At 32.4% G+C, this 15604-nt stretch overlaps 1 long non-coding RNA gene and 1 pseudogene across 2 annotated transcripts; both read left to right on the plus strand.

Moving 5' to 3' along the window:
* The first annotated feature begins 1160 nt into the window (after positions 1-1160).
* Positions 1161-3611, plus strand: LOC112023203 (uncharacterized). 2 transcript variants are annotated; one of them, XR_010628554.1, is made up of 3 exons: positions 1161-1933; positions 2879-2952; positions 3294-3611. It is a non-coding gene; the product is annotated as an uncharacterized LOC112023203 (long non-coding RNA). The 2 variants fall into 2 exon arrangements; XR_010628553.1 differs by having other exon boundaries at positions 1161-2952.
* A 5248-nt stretch (positions 3612-8859) lies between these two features.
* Positions 8860-15604, plus strand: part of LOC136067053 (haloacid dehalogenase-like hydrolase domain-containing protein Sgpp) — a 27492-nt pseudogene continuing 20747 nt past the window's right edge.

The raw sequence follows: 15604 nt of genomic DNA on the forward strand, positions 1-15604 counted from the left end.
TGGTTGGTTTTTTTTTTTTTTTTTTTTTTTTTTTTTTTTTTTTTTTTTTTTTTTTTTTAACATTGGTTAGGAATTTTGTAGTTATCTACTATCTATTGGGGAGTTTTTAACTAGTAGTTTTTTTGTTTTTAATTTTTTTTGAATTATGGTTTTAATTTGTTTTAGGAATAATGATAAGTTAATTAAATTAAGGGTATTCTTGGAAGTAAAAAAAAATGCAATAACTAAGATTATATTTAATAACATTTTTTATTTTCTATTTTCAAAAACTTGTTTTTGAAAATATAAAGAAAAAACAATTTCCTTATATTTTTGAAATCAAAAACATGTTTGGTTAGTTGAAATTAAAAATTAAAAAAAAAAAGTTTTTTGAAGAAAAAAAATAGAAAATACTAAAATATGTTGTTACTAGGATTTGAACTCTAACGCTAACTCATTAAATGAGACAGATTCGTTAAATTAAATACGTATTTTCTTTAACTTTTGAAAATTAGAAACTGAAAACAGTTATTTGCATATTTTCAGTTTCCTTCACAAATTGAGTTTTAAAAATAGTTTTTGTTTTTTGTGCATTTCGTGTTGCCAAACAAGGATTTTAGTCTAAAAAATATTATAAAAAAAATTTAGAAACAAAAAAATAAGAGAAAAAAGCAGTTACCAAAGATACCATAACTTTCTAAATCCTCTGAATATATAGAGATTATACATGAGATGATATATTAGTCTCATAACATGTGCTATGTATGTGCTCCAAGCGTTTTATCTATTTTTAGTTTAATGCTAACCTTTTTCATTCATTCGATTCGAAAATTTTGATATAAAATAATATATAAAAATAAAATGCCCCTAAGTAGGCAAGTAGCACGTGCAATGAAGCTAGCACCAAAAAATGAGTTTGTTATATATTGTAGTTATTTCATTGTACAAGTTTAGAATGTGACTGAAAACAAATAATTGAAAATTTTACCAAAAAAAAAAAAAGGGAGATTGGGAACACATGGTGTAGAACCATTCAATTTGGCTTATGTTATACAAAATCTAATTCAAATTATATAAAGATTCCAAAAATTAATAATAAAGTTTTAGAGCAAAAAAAGGCATGTTTGCAAACTTTTTGGTATTTATTTAATAAATGTAATACAAAAAAAGGGCTTACAAACAAACAGAGAAATGTAATCTGGGTTGACTGTGACACAAGCTCTTCCAGACCTAGACCACAATGCAAATCTTCAAATAAATTACAATTGCCTCAAACATATTCCTTGTCCCTCTCAGACTTGTGATCCAGATCCTCTCTACTTCAATATGAAATGAAGAGTGTCCAGTTAAAGGCTGAGATGGATTTAAAATCAATCTATGGACTAAAATCAAACACGCCATTTAAAATACACTTAGCAGAGCAATGAATCATAATTAACGTTAGTTTTCAACATTTCTTCTGTCTCTATGGGTTCTCACTTTCTGTCTCTCTCATCAAAAATCCATGGCTCCTCTCTCTCATTTCAACCTAGTTTCTCCCTTACTCTCCCTAGCACTCCACACTCTCAACCCCGACTACGCCTCCACTAGTCTCTCCACCTCCATGCTTGCTCTCTGCCTCTCCCTCAACCCCGTCGTCACCGCTTCCTGCATACCCAACTCAAACCCATAAGCAAAAACAAAGAAAAAACAATAAACAGTAACTCACCAACTGAGATCCCGGCCCCACACACTCGCACCCTTTTTAGACCCAAATCAGAGAGAGAGAGTAAGGGTTGGGGTTTGGAGAGAATCGGGTGTTTAAGTGAGAATTTGATGCTTTTCAAATCCAAATCAGAGAAAGTAAGGGTTAGGATTTGGATAGAATCGGGTAAGAGAGAAGTTGATGCTTAATCTCCATGGCTATAGCTAGCCGCCACCGTGTTCCGCTCCACCAATTCTGGCGATGGTTTCAGTAAAGTGCCTCTGTCTCTCTCTTTGATTTTTCCTTCTTTTAATTTTCTCAACAAAAAAGAAGATTTTTTTAATTTTTTGTATTGTATTAGGATTTCGTTTTCTTTTGATAAAGAAATTGAATTCCCTATTGTACTTGGGAAAAAAATAATGTGGAATTTGTGTTATTCGATAAAGATTGTGTTCAAGTAAAAAGACAACAAAAAAAAAGAATATGTATGTATACTAAAGTAAATGATGATTTACCTATTATACTAAATCTAAGATTTTTTTCCTCTGATCTTGATTTCTTTACCTAAGAGTATCCATTTCTTATTCCTTAGTTTCTTTCACTGAAACAAAACTATGATTCTTAGCTTGATAATAATTTCTTAGTTTGAAGTTTGTCACAATGGATCAGTTTTTTCTCATTCCTTATGTTACTACTGTAGTTTGAGTTGTGAAATGCACTGAAGATGTTTGAGAAAATATACCTACTGAAATCCAACTTATTTGGTCTTGGGTGTCTGTGTTTCCCTAGGTTATCAATTAAGTAGAGTAGTGTATGTATTCATTTTGACACTTTAATGATCTAAAATCTGGTCTATTTGATGGAAAACCAAATTGTGCAAGTATCTTTGTTAGTGGCTTTGTAATGAGAGTGTTGTGCATCTATCTCCTTAGGTTCTAATTAATTGGAGTAATACATGTGTTTTTGTCACATTTTTGAGCCTATAGAGTAAAAATATTTCATTTAAAGTCATAGTATCAAGAAATATGTAAGTGTATGTAATTATTTGGCCTAATTAAACAGCCATGTGATGCATCAGTAAGTATTGGGCTATTGATTCACTTTTGGGCTACTGATGCTGTTCTTACAATTAATAGCTCAGATATACTATTTATTTATTTATTTTTCAAAATTTTTTTATGCTAAAGTACTGATGAGGTTATATATGATGAGGAGAAAACTGGAGCTGACAGAAAGATCTGATGAGGAAGTTGCCAAAATTTATATATGATGAGGAGAAAACTTTGGAGGTGAGAAGCTATTCTTGCATTTGCAATCCTTTAAATTATTCATTATGTGTGTATGCATGTTTGTTAATGTGTTCAACATTGAAAGTAAAGTCTTTTTCGTAACAAATAAAGGCCTAGTTATGGTTGGTTGTCATAAGAAAAAGAAGAAAAATATAATGGTTCGTATGTATAAGTAAGCTTTATGAATTGTGCTTCAAGAAAAAAAAAAAAAAAAAAAACACTGTACAAATTGTTTGTGTTAACTTGTATTTTCATCATTTTTTTAAATATTATTGATATTGTTTTAGTTATCATTTTTTTTTTAAAATGTTTGCAATGCATTGGTGGTGTGATGACTACAGAGAACCCACAAAATATTAACAGAGAAGATTGCTCAGTTGAATTCAGCCATAGATGATGTTTCTGCTCAGCTTCGTGGAGATGATGCCCCTAATGGAGCTACAGTGAATTCAGACGAAGTTGGAGCTTCAATGTAACAGAATATTTGTTGTAATTGCCATATAAACCATCACTACTTACGTGTGATTAGTACTAAAAAAACAATTTTTTGAATCATTTATTCCTTTTAATTTTCTATTCGGTTAATAAATTCAGGCTGATTGTACTTATATAAAAAATTTACTAGAAAAGATAGCAAAATATGATTTGTTTCATAGTAATTTTCTCTTAGCAGTTATTATTTATATTTAAGTACTAATTGTTCTCTCACGTGGTATTCTCACATTTCTACAATACAGTATTGTGGATTTTTTTTTTCACACAATCAGTGCAGTCTTCTCTAACATAGCTTAATAGGTCTCATTTTTGTTTTGTAGAAAAGAAGCCACGATGAACATGGCACAGAGGAGGAGTTTCTACTTGGAGCGTCAGTCTAAGCTGCGAAACAGTCGATACTCTCGATTCCCCTTCCACTGTTTTGTTTTGCATTAACCCCAATTCCTCCACCCATCATCAACTCTTTAAAGCAAACGAATACGAAGATTATCTTTTGAACCATTTCGAAACCCAATGACTGAATTCAGCACCTTCGAGTTCCAGGAACAAGAGTTTCTCAATGAAGACACTGATTTTTTGTGTCAAAAGCTTTCTCCTCTTTTTCCTTCTTCGATTTCATTAGACCTCCACCCACAACAGCAGAAGGATTTGCTGCATGAGATCGTTTCATCTGCTCATAAGATTTTCTTTAATCATTATAATTCCAATTCAACAACAAATGGAAACAACAAGCGTTGGTTGATGTTGATGGATTTGCATATTTTCACCACATATTATTTGAGTTCGGAATCCAAAAAAGGATATGCTGCCTACTGTCCAATAGGCCATTACTTCCATCCATTAATGGAATTGAGGAGGAAAAAGTATGAGACCTCATCATTTTATAGAACGGGGGTGTTTTGTAGAAAAGAATTGAGAAAACTGAAAACGCTGCTGTCGTGTTATAGGGCTTAAGAGAACGTCTCTTCTCTGCATGCACTTAATTAGATGGCAGTTAGTTTATTTTATTTAATAACCAAGTTTCTTTTTTGTAATGGGTGAGTACTCTAGATTTCATATTGTGTTCTAGTTTATTTATGCATGGTATTGGTTTTTTTATTGGACTGACAAGCATCAGTTTTAAAATGTGTTCTATTTTCCTATTTTTTCTTTATATACTTTTATAAATTGTTTTCAGTAATTGTTTATTGGACAAGCATATCTTTCAATAAAAATATAAGAAGTTGCAATCAATAATTTATAATTAAGTCAATTCACTAAATTGATAATATATATACCATGGCAGCCGTGATCGAGAGCTATTGAATTTTCGCTTGAAATAGAATTCCTAACAACTATTCTGGAAGGAAAGATAATCGTAAACTCTTTGAAAAATGCAGAGGAATCTCTAGCTTCTAATGGACACTTGATCTCAAATGCAAAGTTAATTATAGAATCCTTCATGTTCTATTAGTTTTTCAAGTGCACGCTGTCAATGCAATTCTGTCACTTGTTACTTTATTAGGAATGCTATAAATAAATGTCACAGATTTTTTTGGTGTGTATAGAAAATTTTCCTCCTCACCTGAACATTGTATTTCAAGCTAATCTGGCTTTTATTTAATTGAGATCACTTTATTCTTAAAATAAATAAAGAAGTTATTATTATTATTTTTATTAAAAAAAATGTTGTATTTAATTAAAAGATTCAAAGGTTCAAGATTGTTAATGGCTTTGCCTCATGAAACTTGTTCACGGGGCATATTAATCAAATTTACTTTTCGTATTATTTGATTGACACGCGGATCTAATTGTGAAATTTTAAATTACTTGAGGATTCATTAAAAAAAGATTATGTCACAGTTTTAATTTAATTTTTTTTTTTGGTTGGAAAATTTCCTCAAATTTCAATTGTGACTTTGAAAGTTGATTGGGTTTTCTAGTTGAAGAATGAAAAATTAATTTGAGTTTCCTTAGTATGGAAAGATACACCATTCTTTAGTGTGGAAAGAAAGTGTATTCCTTGTTAAAGAAGTAATGCATTCCTTGTTATAAGGGGAATAGGAAAGAGTATTATAAATAGATAATACTAAAAAAAATTAGGCTTTTAGCTCAAGGGTCCTCCCTATGGATAGAGGGAAAATAGAGCATGAAATCAAGAGAGAAAAAAAATGAATTTTTACTTGGGAGATAACTCAAGGAGAGAGACAAAAAAGTTTGGGTTTTGTCAACAACGGTTTTTTTGTAAATCACACAAATCAAGGAAAATTTGTGAAGTTTTGTTTGATATTGCAAAGTTCCAAAGAAAGAGGTGCCGCGTAGAGAGAGATATCCAACGAGAGCTACGCAAAAAAGAGAAGGAAGAAGAGAAGAAAGCTATAGAGGAGAGAGTAAAGTATTGTTGCATTTGAGATAAATAATTAGCATGTGTGAGAGTAAAGAAAAACAAGAAAATTTTTCTTTAGCCATGAGACATAAGAGATACATAATTAGTGTGTGTGAAAGCAAAGAAAAACAAGGAGAGTTTTTCTTTAGCTAAAAAATATATAAGAGATATTGTAATTGATTTGATAATAGTGAAATTATTCAGAATTTATCCAGTAGTTTTTTCCTTCAATGAGAAAGAGTTTTCTACATAAATATTTTTGTTTTGTGTGTGATTTCTATTTGGAGTTGGTAATATTAGTGATAATATTATTTGAGACCCAACAAATGGTATCAGATCTTGGTTGGCTTATTGGATGCTTATTTTTGTGTGAATTAAGATGAAAAAGAAGGGTTTGCTTTGATTAAGGTGGAGTGATTCTAAGAGGAAAGAAGACTACTTAATTCTATGGAGCTATCCCAAAAGGAAAAAAGACAGTTGATGGAAATTGAGTCAAAGTGGAGGCTTTTGGGAAATTACCTCAAACTCTATTTGTAACTTGGAAAGTTAATTGGGTTTTCTAGTTGAAAAACTAAAAATTAGTTTGAGTTTACTTGGTGTGGAAGGAAAGTCTAACAAATAAATATAATACAAATAAGTGTAATACAAAAGCAAAGGTTGTTCGTAATTAGTTTTGTGCCAATCCCTTCAAACCACTTTAAGAAGGTAACATGTGCCATTAAGCATGGAAGAAGATTTATTTGAATTTACCTTTTTCCTTCCTTTTCTTCTATTTTTAATTTGTAATCAATAATGATAGTTGTGGGGTCTCAATTTGTAGCCCAGGCCCAACAGATATGGGGTATGAGCCCAACAAGCCCAACACAATGAATTTGTAGAGAGTGGGTGAAAGAGCTAGACTAAATGTTCTAAGGCGTCTAATGCAAATCACCAAGTACGAACAAGTATGAAAACACACGTGAAATTCAGATAGATAGATGTCCGAAGAGACAAATTAATGCTTTCAAGGTTCATACAATTCTTAGAAATACAGTGCAACTCTTAGAACTACATCAAACTCTCTTTTTCTTCTTCCCCTCTTTCTTTTTCTTTTTACGTCCCCCCTTCTGTAAGGGGTCTTTTACATTTATATAGTTTTCCTTTGGACTATCTTGATCATCCACTTGTCTTCATCTAAACGTTCACTTGAGAATACGTCCCATCAGATATCTTCGTCGGTTCTCCATCAGTGGCGGTAGTTGAGATTGCACTGTTCAGAGGTTTTTTTCACATTAATGCGGCTAGAAAAGTTGATGCAGTGCATTTAATGCGATGGTAGCAGTTTTTCCCTTAGATATTTCTCCGTTCTTATCATCTCCATATATGCCCAAAGCTTATCATTATCATTGGAATCATTAGGAAGATCACTCGAACCTCCCAGGTATTCACTTGATCGAGACTCTTTATATCCGAGGAGAATACATTCTTAGGACTACATTCCCCGATCATTTCTAGGTATATCTCTTCCACATGGAATCCTTCTCAATCGTTTTCTTCTCTTCGGACACACCTTAACCTTTAAATAGGGTCCTAGGCCCAATGCATAATGTTGGGCTTTTACCCCCACAATAGTTAACTAAGTTGAGTGGGTTTAAGTGTAGTTAAGTTGGTTCTTGGTTATGTGTTTTGCAGAGGACAGTGGTACATGTCAACTTCTTAAGTGAATATCGGATTAAATTTTGTCCATAAAGTAATGGATATATTTTTTTTGTTAGCTTTCTAACATTGAAGTACTAAGTAAATATAGTTAGTATTAACATAGTAAATATAGTTAGTTTGTATTAACATAGATGTGATTTTCATATGAACTCATTATAGTTACTATTTTATTATTTATTTACTATCCATCTTCAGTGTCAATTTTTTTATCTTTAAAAAAGACCCGATCAATCCTCTAAACCCTAAATAAATATCACATAAACCTTAAAAAAGAAAATGATCTCAAATTCAAGTCAGTCTATTAAAAAAAAAATCAAAAAAACAAAAGAATCACCGTCAAAAGATTTCTTTCCTCTTCTCAATCGAAAATGTTTCTTTACCACATCTCTCAATTCTACAAATAAAAGTGAAAGTTGGTGTTACTTTCAACTTTTGATATCACAAACTCATTTTATCTCTTTTGCAAAATTATAAGGCTCTCTCTCTCTCTCTCTCTCTCTCTCTCTCTCTCTCTCTCTCTCTCTCTCTCTCTCTCTTAAAAAAAAAAAAAAAAAAAAAACACTGTACAAATTGTTTGTGTTAACTTGTATTTTCATCATTTTTTTAAATATTATTGATATTGTTTTAGTTATCATTTTTTTTTTAAAATGTTTGCAATGCATTGGTGGTGTGATGACTACAGAGAACCCACAAAATATTAACAGAGAAGATTGCTCAGTTGAATTCAGCCATAGATGATGTTTCTGCTCAGCTTCGTGGAGATGATGCCCCTAATGGAGCTACAGTGAATTCAGATGAAGTTGGAGCTTCAATGTAACAGAATATTTGTTGTAATTGCCATATAAACCATCACTACTTACGTGTGATTAGTACTAAAAAAACAATTTTTTGAATCATTTATTCCTTTTAATTTTCTATTCGGTTAATAAATTCAGGCTGATTGTACTTATATAAAAAATTTACTAGAAAAGATAGCAAAATATGATTTGTTTCATAGTAATTTTCTCTTAGCAGTTATTATTTATATTTAAGTACTAATTGTTCTCTCACGTGGTATTCTCACATTTCTACAATACAGTATTGTGGATTTTTTTTTTCACACAATCAGTGCAGTCTTCTCTAACATAGCTTAATAGGTCTCATTTTTGTTTTGTAGAAAAGAAGCCACGATGAACATGGCACAGAGGAGGAGTTTCTACTTGGAGCGTCAGTCTAAGCTGCGAAACAGTCGATACTCTCGATTCCCCTTCCACTGTTTTGTTTTGCATTAACCCCAATTCCTCCACCCATCATCAACTCTTTAAAGCAAACGAATACGAAGATTATCTTTTGAACCATTTCGAAACCCAATGACTGAATTCAGCACCTTCGAGTTCCAGGAACAAGAGTTTCTCAATGAAGACACTGATTTTTTGTGTCAAAAGCTTTCTCCTCTTTTTCCTTCTTCGATTTCATTAGACCTCCACCCACAACAGCAGAAGGATTTGCTGCATGAGATCGTTTCATCTGCTCATAAGATTTTCTTTAATCATTATAATTCCAATTCAACAACAAATGGAAACAACAAGCGTTGGTTGATGTTGATGGATTTGCATATTTTCACCACATATTATTTGAGTTCGGAATCCAAAAAAGGATATGCTGCCTACTGTCCAATAGGCCATTACTTCCATCCATTAATGGAATTGAGGAGGAAAAAGTATGAGACCTCATCATTTTATAGAACGGGGGTGTTTTGTAGAAAAGAATTGAGAAAACTGAAAACGCTGCTGTCGTGTTATAGGGCTTAAGAGAACGTCTCTTCTCTGCATGCACTTAATTAGATGGCAGTTAGTTTATTTTATTTAATAACCAAGTTTCTTTTTTGTAATGGGTGAGTACTCTAGATTTCATATTGTGTTCTAGTTTATTTATGCATGGTATTGGTTTTTTTATTGGACTGACAAGCATCAGTTTTAAAATGTGTTCTATTTTCCTATTTTTTCTTTATATACTTTTATAAATTGTTTTCAGTAATTGTTTATTGGACAAGCATATCTTTCAATAAAAATATAAGAAGTTGCAATCAATAATTTATAATTAAGTCAATTCACTAAATTGATAATATATATACCATGGCAGCCGTGATCGAGAGCTATTGAATTTTCGCTTGAAATAGAATTCCTAACAACTATTCTGGAAGGAAAGATAATCGTAAACTCTTTGAAAAATGCAGAGGAATCTCTAGCTTCTAATGGACACTTGATCTCAAATGCAAAGTTAATTATAGAATCCTTCATGTTCTATTAGTTTTTCAAGTGCACGCTGTCAATGCAATTCTGTCACTTGTTACTTTATTAGGAATGCTATAAATAAATGTCACAGATTTTTTTGGTGTGTATAGAAAATTTTCCTCCTCACCTGAACATTGTATTTCAAGCTAATCTGGCTTTTATTTAATTGAGATCACTTTATTCTTAAAATAAATAAAGAAGTTATTATTATTATTTTTATTAAAAAAAAATGTTGTATTTAATTAAAAGATTCAAAGGTTCAAGATTGTTAATGGCTTTGCCTCATGAAACTTGTTCACGGGGCATATTAATCAAATTTACTTTTCGTATTATTTGATTGACACGCGGATCTAATTGTGAAATTTTAAATTACTTGAGGATTCATTAAAAAAAGATTATGTCACAGTTTTAATTTAATTTTTTTTTTTTGGTTGGAAAATTTCCTCAAATTTCAATTGTGACTTTGAAAGTTGATTGGGTTTTCTAGTTGAAGAAGGAAAAATTAATTTGAGTTTCCTTAGTTTGGAAAGATACACCATTCTTTAGTGTGGATAGAAAGTGTATTCCTTGTTAAAGAAGTAATGCATTCCTTGTTATAAGGGGAATAGGAAAGAGTATTATAAATAGATAATACTAAAAAAAATTTAGGCTTTAGCTCAAGGGTCCTCCCTATGGATAGAGGGAAAATAGAGCATGAAATCAAGAGAGAAAAAAAAATGAATTTTTACTTGGGAGATAACTCAAGGAGAGAGACAAAAAAGTTTGGGTTTTGTCAACAACGGTTTTTTTGTAAATCACACAAATCAAGGAAAATTTGTGAAGTTTTGTTTGATATTGCAAAGTTCCAAAGAAAGAGGTGCCGCGCAGAGAGAGATATCCAACGAGAGCTATGCAAAAAAGAGAAGGAATAAGAGAAGAAAGCTATAGAGGAGAGAGTAAAGTATTGTTGCATTTGAGATAAATAATTAGCATGTGTGAGAGTAAAGAAAAACAAGAAAATTTTTCTTTAGCCATGAGACATAAGAGATACATAATTAGTGTGTGTGAAAGCAAAGAAAAACAAGGAGAGTTTTTCTTTAGCTAAAAAATATATAAGAGATATTGTAATTGATTCGATAATAGTGAAATTATTCAGAATTTATCCAGTAGTTTTTTCCTTCAATGAGAAAGATTTTTCTACATAAATATTTTTGTTTTGTGTGTGATTTCTATTTGGAGTTGGTAATATTAGTGATAATATTATTTGAGACCCAACAAATGGTATCAGATCTTGGTTGGCTTATTGGATGCTTATTTTTGTGTGAATTAAGATGAAAAAGAAGGGTTTGCTTTGATTAAGGTGGAGTGATTCTAAGAGGAAAGAAGACTACTTAATTCTATGGAGCTATCCCAAAAGGAAAAAAGACAGTTGATGGAAATTGAGTCAAAGTGGAGACTTTTGGGAAATTACCTCAAACTCTATTTGTAACTTGGAAAGTTAATTGGGTTTTCTAGTTGAAAAAATAAAAATTAGTTTGAGTTTACTTGGTGTGGAAGGAAAGTCTAACAAATAAATATAATACAAATAAGTGTAATACAAAAGCAAAGGTTGTTCGTAATTAGTTTTGTGCCAATCCCTTCAAACCACTTTAAGAAGGTAACATGTGCCATTAAGCATGGAAGAAGATTTATTTGAATTTACCTTTTTCCTTCCTTTCCTTCTATTTTTAATTTGTAATCAATAATGATAGTTGTGGGGTCTCAATTTGTAGCCCAGGCCCAACAAATATGGGGTATGAGCCCAACAAGCCTAACACAATGAATTTGTAGAGAGTGGGTGAAAGAGCTAGACTGAATGTTCTAAGGCGTCTAATCCAAATCACCAAGTACGAACAAGTATGAAAACACACGTGAAATTCAGATAGATAGATGTCTGAAGAGACAAATTAATGCTTTCAAGGTTCATACAATTCTTAGAAATACAGTGCAACTCTTAGAACTACATCAAACTCTCTTTTTCTTCTTCCCCTCTTTCTTTTTCTTTTTACGTCCCCCCTTCTGTAAGGGGTCTTTTACATTTATATAGTTTTCCTTTGGACTATCTTGATCGTCCACTTGTCTTCATCTAAACGTTCACTTGGGAATACGTCCCATCAGATATCTTCGTCGGTTCTCTATCAGTGGCGGTAGTTGAGATTGCACTGTTCAGAGGTTTTCTTCACATTAATGCGGCTAGAAAAGTTGATGCAGTGCATTTAATGCGATGGTAGCAGTTTTTCGCTTAGATATTTCTCCGTTCTTATCATCTCCATATATGCCCAAAGCTTATCATTATCATTGGAATCATTAGGAAGATCACTCGAACCTCCCAGGTATTCACTTGATCGAGACTCTTTATATCCGAGGAGAATACATTCTTAGGACTACATTCCCCAATCATTTCTAGGTATATCTCTTCCACATGGAATCCTTCTCAATCGTTTTCTTCTCTTCGGACACACCTTAACCTTTAAATAGGGTCCTAGGCCCAATGCATAATGTTGGGCTTTTACCCCCACAATAGTTAACTAAGTTGAGTGGGTTTAAGTGTAGTTAAGTTGGTTCTTGGTTATGTGTTTTGCAGAGGACAATGGTACATGTCAACTTCTTAAGTGAATATCGGATTAAATTTTGTCCATAAAGTAATGGATATAATATTTTTTTTGTTAGCTTTCTAACATTGAAGTACTAAGTAAATATAGTTAGTATTAACATAGTAAATATAGTTAGTTTGTATTAACATAGATGTGATTTTCATATGAACTCATTATAGTTACTACTTTATTATTTATTTACTATCCATCTTCAGTGTCAATTTTTTTATCTTTAAAAAAGACCCGATCAATCCTCTAAACCCTAAATAAATATCACACAAACCTTAAAAAAAGAAAATGATCTCAAATTCAAGTCAGTCTATTTAAAAAAAATCAAAAAAACAAAAGAATCACCGTCAAAAGATTTCTTTCCTCTTCTCAATCGAAAATGTTTCTTTACCACCTCTCTCAATTCTACAAATAAAAGTGAAAGTTGGTGTTACTTTCAACTTTTGATATCACAAACTCAATTTATCTCTTTTGCAAAATTATAAGGCTCTCTCTCTCTCTCTCTCTCTCTCTCTCTCTCCTATTACAATGATAGTGTAATGTGACAGGCCAAAAATGTATTGACTCCTTGTGATAAATTAACCAATTGATTTAGCCAAGTTAATTAATTAATTCAATTGGCATGCAATATGTGTGGCAATACAAACAAATCACTAAATAATTAAATGCATCAGAAAATAAATTGACATGATAATTTGTTTATGAATGAGGAAAACCTACATTGCAAAAACCCCAACAGGTGATTTTAAGGTCACTACTCCCGAGAATCCACTATTATCAAAACAAGCGGTTACAAGTAAAAGAATCCTAGTACCTTATACCAAGTTATAGTTGAACCCTTACCCCAATACCCAATTGGACTTGTTCTATAGTAACAATCTCTTATTTTCAATGCATGGCTCCCAGAACGTGACTAACTAATAGATGCATGGATCCCAGTATGCGAATTGATCACCAACTTGAGAAAGATGTTAGCTGCAAAGTTATTCAGCTCATCCAGACGATGAAGATCATGAAGCTCATTGGTCACAAAACCCTAAGTTATACAAACATTGCAGCTTCTTCAAGAGAAAGATAAACTAGGACAAATTCTATATTCAGTCACAACTTGCATGAACAAGACTTTTCTCTACACTTGGGCAACGATGCCACCTTTGATAGCCCTTAAAATAATCCTTACATATGTTTAGGGTTGTGAGAAAAGAAAGCGTAAATACATACTTACAGATTGGATGCAAAACAAAACTAAAAATCTTTTTTTTCATAATTCTCGATAGATACCCTATCTTTCGAGCTAGCTGTCGAGCTTCGGACTTCAACAGCTTTTCAAACCTCGATAGATGCTAGCTGTCGAGATTTAAAAACCAGCATTTATTTATTTGTTTCTTGGACATACTTGCATGACTTTAACACTTAATCTTGAAATCTTGTTCCATGAAGTAGTAAACACATCCTAGATCTTCCCAATTACAAGTAAAGTGCGTTTTGTCAAAAGATTAGCCAATTACATAAAAATATTGACATATGTTCCTAACATCAAATCACATATGTCCTAACAATATCCCCCTTTGGCAATCCGTGACAAAACCACAATAAACAAATGAACATATGAGAGAAATCATAAATCACTTAACTCATACTCACTTGTTGAATACAATAAAATTTATTCTAACACAAACTTTTGAAAAATTTTGCAAGAAGAGAGTTTATGGCAAGTAGACTTTAACAACCTGTATTTCTGAAACACTTTAAACAAAACCCATGACGGCATCTTAGTGTGAAACAGAAATAATAGATTGCATACAATAAATAAGAAACATGTGTATAAAGAAAGAAAAAAAAACAACGCATGAAAAGATAGGTGAATAACATACATCAACATATATATATATATATATATCCAATGATAAGTACAATGTATGTCAAATGGTCACAAGACCAATATATATGAGGTAACTGTAAAAAAAATAAAAATAAAAATAAATAAACACACATAAGGACTTCACCACATCCCTCAAAGAATATGGACACTCCCCCTAACAAAAATGTCCTATGCTAACCTTCCTCCTATGTGTATGACTACTCTCATATCAAAACTACTCTCCCTTTCTGTCACGAGTGATAAGCGGCAAGTATAACAAGTAGACATCTCATTATCACTAGGCGAGCTAGCATCATCGTCCTTATCAGCATCCTCACTGTTGGAACCATCGCCACTCTCATCCTCAGAGGCTGGCGGAGAGGGATAGGAAGCGACAGTGAAACCACACGTGACTGCTTGTCGTCGTGCGATAAGACCAACATGAGTGTTCACCTAACATAACTCATCACTAAGAGTGTCTAGGCGAGCATCTATGCGCACAAGTTGTGTCATAATGACCTCAAGTGTCACTACACCCACTAAAGAAGAAGGAGCGGAGGTGGATGAAGCTGCAGGAGCCAGAGGAGCTACCAACTCGATTTATGTCCACCTCAAGTGAAGTTGAGCATCACTCCGTCTAATAGTAGTTGCGTCAATGGCACCTATGATGAAGAAGTGATCAGACGGCAAAAATGAGACAAAAAAATGGTGAAGAATCCTCATGATAGCTGAAGGAAATATGAGCTTATCATGGGTCACTGTGTCCCTATGTGGTTATGTGTCTTCTTTAAGTGTGATACACTTTTTTTGTTTTGTTTTAAATATCTGTGCTTTAAGTTTGGTACACTTGTGAATCTTTGGGGTTTACTTATATAGTATGATGTTATTCAGCTTTAAGCATTGTTTGTTTGTGTTTTGTACCCATTGATGCTTTTGTAAGCTTTGAGGGTTGATTACTTGTTTTATGCACTGATTGTAGGCTTGTATGGTTTGTGCCATGTATTTGCAAAAACTTTGCATATGCAGCCTTTGTGCTTTGTATTTTGGTACTTGTTAATGCCTTGCATTATCCTAAGTACAACACTCTTGTGCCCTTGTAGGATTGTTCCTAGATGCATATATGTTTGTATGCATTGGTTGAGTGTTGGACTTGCAAATGATTCTCTTCAATTGAGTTTATCATTTTTGCATGTCCGGATGTTCATTCCTTGTGTGAATGAACATAGTAATCACTTTTGCTTAAGTGACTACTGGTGTTGATCTTGCCATGAATTATTGCTTTTATGCCTATGTTCATTTTTCTTGATCATGCTTATTTTGCTCCATATGATATTAAGTT

Source organism: Quercus suber, unplaced genomic scaffold, assembly GCF_002906115.3.
Source record: "Quercus suber isolate HL8 unplaced genomic scaffold, Cork oak 2.0 scaffold_56, whole genome shotgun sequence".
NCBI lineage: Eukaryota > Viridiplantae > Streptophyta > Magnoliopsida > Fagales > Fagaceae > Quercus > Quercus suber.